This window comes from Aplysia californica, unplaced genomic scaffold (assembly GCF_000002075.1).
Source record: "Aplysia californica isolate F4 #8 unplaced genomic scaffold, AplCal3.0 scaffold00139, whole genome shotgun sequence".
Classification (NCBI taxonomy): domain Eukaryota; kingdom Metazoa; phylum Mollusca; class Gastropoda; order Aplysiida; family Aplysiidae; genus Aplysia; species Aplysia californica.
The window spans coordinates 562,871-566,876 of NW_004797409.1; the positions used below are offsets into that span (position 1 = coordinate 562,871).

Genomic DNA, 4,006 nt, shown 5'->3' on the forward strand with positions numbered 1-4,006 from the left:
GTGTGTGTGTGTGTGTGTGTGTGTGTGTGTGTGTGTGTGTGTGTGTGTGTGTGCGTGTGTTTGTATGTGTGTGTGAGTGGCTCAATGGATGATCTTATTCAAACTACTATGGTAAACAAAGCCTAGGTTTTTCTAAATCCCCCCCCCCCCTAGTTTATTCAGTAGCGAAGTCCACAACGCCAGTGATCGAGTTATTGCTATGTGTGTTTCAAATTGGATTGCAGCTATTAGGCTATCGTAATTATCTCCACATTGAAGAAATGAGGCTCGACATGCTCGTCTAAGTTACAAGCGACGAGGCCGCACACTCTTACCCTATGTATTGTGTTACCCTAAACGCTTTGATTGCACACGAATTGCTATCTGAAATCGACCTTGGCGTGACTTCAGGACCTCCCTCGTTAGTAGGGAAAGCCTCAACAAAGGAGGAGAAATCTCAAAAGCCTGGCTCGTTTGCTCCACGCGCAATGATTTGAAGCAAATTTGTCCCAAGCCCATCCCCTCACAATACACACACACACACACACACACACACACACACACACAGAGAGAGAGAGAGAGAGAGAGAGAGAGAGAGAGAGAGAGAGAGAGAGAGAATATTCTCAGCACAAGTTCAGTCTGACAAATGAAACTGAGCCGGAGGTTACAGCAGAGTTTCTCCCCCGGAAAGACGAAGTTTTCCGTTCGAGTCTCCTGCAGTCTCAACTAGTCTCCACGTTGACATCTGATCTCCGCGGCCTCGTTCTGATCTTGACGCACGAGTGGGTGTCACGCGATGTAAAGCAGCCAGCGGAAACGCTTTCACACGCGGCACGAAAGGTTTCCGCGCTGCGGCGTTAGCCGCGCGGGAAGATGACGCCACCCGCGCGTGCCGCCAAGAGAACCAGACGATGACATTCTTCCTCGTCTCCAAACTATCACGTTCGTATTCACGCCATTAACCACCGCCGTCGAGCTCATGGTTCGAGTCGCAAAGTCCAACCCCGTATCCGGAAGGAAATAGTTTCGTATCCTCGCTGCGCATGTCTGGAATCAAGCTGAGTATTCTACAGCAGGATGACTTCACTTTAGAAGAAAGCCTATTCGCCTAATACCCGGTGCCCATTGGCACGATCGGGTTTGGTCAGGTTGGGTTGCTAGTCAGATTGAGAGTGCAAAGCGGCTATCGTGGCACCAACCGATCGCCCGACTCGGCGCCTCAAAAACAACCGCATTTGTTTTCAGGCGATGAGTTTGGCGATCGATTCAACCCGATCCCACCCGCAATGGGCACCTGGTGTAACGCAGCTGTCACATTTCATCCTCGGATAAAGAAGTACACGTACCGTTGTAATACTCCTAACCAGGGGCGAAGCGTCTATATAATCAAATAATCACTGCTTCCCTTTCTAATTTTGAAACATTGTCGCTGTCAAATTCATCCTTAAACGTAAACCTCATAAATTAAATGTAAAAAGACGTTCGTAACCAACAACGAACAGTATGCCTAACATTCAAAACGGTTTCACGGCCACAGGAATAGCCTCCTCACCCCTCTCGGGCCACTCCATAAGCAGTCACAAGCTTTGATTTAAAAGTAAGCTTAAAGTGAGGCTGGAATAGAGTTGAAGGGAACATGTGCATGGCAGTCAAAGCTGTTTCATTGCCACATATACCCTGTTCACCCCTTTGGGGCCACAGTTAAAATCAATCACAAGCCCTGATTAAGTAAGCTAACTAACACTGGTCGAGTCTACCTCACAAATGTGAGGGGAACTAACTCTTAATAATCTCTTGACTGCTGCTTGTGCTTGTTTTTTTTCCTCTACTTTTTACCATCCTATAATCAGATCGTGACCTCGATTATGACACCAGCTCCTGGCCGCGAAAGGCTAACAAAAACAGCCAAATGTGAAATTTAAAAAATAATTATTGTCATGTTCTACCAAAGAGTTAGACTCACTGGTAGATCTATATCATATAGATCTAGTACTGACATCTCTGCTTCTTTGCTTTGTGTTTATGTATTCACATCTAAAGTTAAGTTTAATTTTAGTGGGAACTGATATTTAATAAGATACTTTCCCGATTATTTTGGCGGTTGAACATACAATATGAATTCCGGATTTGTTTTCATTCACAACTCAGAGTCGCCGCCTCGAGTAAGATTCTTGTGTGATATCTACAGGCCATATCTGGTCCCATTTCACTTTGATTACCCTGTCAAACAAGTCAGCCTTCGCCCTTGCTCCTAACATAAATACATTACCTTGCTATGGCTGACTTTCTAGTTCTGTATTTCTCTTACCACACATAGTATTAAGACAATTATTGTTGGTCTCTGAATTATATTATTTGTTTTTCAATATCCGAGTCATTGTGAACAATAAAATTTCAGTTCAGTTCAACTCTAAGTCAGGGGTCTCCAATTTGCAGCCCCCCCCCCCCTACTTGATGTCAACGTTTGTTGTAAGAGTGGCCTGCACATTTTCTTATAATACGCACCTTTTTGCTAAGAAGCTTAAGTTCCAAGAGCGGTATATTATAGTCTATTCAGGGGACACTTCCATCCACTAGATATAACTGAGGGTGGAGCCTCACCAGTTTCATTTTCAAGTAGTATCCGTCCCGTTTTCAACTCAGATATAGGCCGAAAAGTCGGGAGCAGATACAATACTTTGATCTTAGACAAAAGGCCGGGAAGCGATGGTCTGAACAGTAATAAAGACTGAGAAGATTGGATCATTGTTTTTTAGAAAACGGGGGAAGGGGGGGGGGGGGGGGGGAATTGAAACTTTTTTTGTTGGTAAGCTTAAATTACTTGATGCCGCACAGACTAACCCAGACTCTACCCCCCCCCCCCCCCCTGTAATTTGAGTTTGAGAACTACGTGCACTTAGCTATGTATCCTTTTTGTCTTGGGTGCAAAAAACCCCAACAACCTACAAACTGAAAATGGTCAGTTCGTTTTTAGATCTATAAAATACAAGTTTAGTTCCAAAACATATTTTTTTAACATCGAAACAAAACAATATTATAAAACCAGCAGCGTGTGGGAGTAACATAAATTTTCTCACAGATAAAAACTAGTTTAGCTCTGAAATGTAGATGGCAAACGTGTGTGTGTGTATGTGTGTGTATGTGTGTGGGTATATGTGTGTGTGTATGTGTGTGTGTGTGTGTGTGTGTGTGTGTGTGTGTGTGTGTGTGTGTGTGAGAGAGAGAGAGAGAGAGAGAGAGAGAGAGAGAGAGAGAGAGAGAGAGAGGGAGAGAGAGAGGGAGAGAGAGAGAGAGCGTTGGGGGGGGGGGAGAGATAAAGGGAAAAAAACCCAAATTCACGGTGATTTGACAGAGCTCTTTATGTTGTAAATCGAGACAAAATATGATCTACCTCATTTAGACCAAAGATAGTACATAACAAGATGGTCCGCTCAGCCAAAAAAGTGTCCATCGGAAGTCCGCTCTTTGCTTCAGATGGCGCTGCAGTCTGTTTTGAAGCTCTCTTTCGTTTCTCCAGAATAAGAATAGGAATAGCACCTCCTTGTGTGCGCAGATCGACTACTGTTCATCATCAGTTCGGGTTCGTTCAGTGCGAAGTTTTAGGTTTTTAAAATATTTTTAATGACCTCTCGCCTTTCATTCTAAAGTCAAATTATATGAAGAAAACAGTCTTTCCTTCCTCCGGAAGAGGTTTTTTTTGGTCAGCGTAACCTTTATCAAAAAAGCGTTCTTCCGTAATTTGAATTCTTATTTATTCAAAAACTTATTAGTTTCACTTTGATTTTTTTAACACGAGTAGGGTAACTCTGTTCGCAAAGGGTGCGCATTTGCGAAGAGGGCGCCACCGAATTTTGAGGACACTTTTTAATTGGCTCAAAGAGAGGAGTGGACCCTCTTGTTATGTAGACTCTCTGTTTAGACTCTAGCAAAGATAGTACATAACAAGATGGGCCACTTCTCTCTTTGAGCCAATTAAAAAAGTGTCCTCAAAATTTGGTGGCGCCCTCTTCACAAAAGCGCACTCTTA

General features: G+C 43.7%; 1 protein-coding gene across 1 annotated transcript in view; it reads left to right on the forward strand.

The window, feature by feature from the left end:
• Positions 1-4,006, forward strand: part of LOC101850000 (homeobox protein orthopedia-like) — a 37,441-nt gene that overhangs the window by 25,302 nt on the left and 8,133 nt on the right. The gene's annotated exons all lie outside the window — the stretch shown is intronic.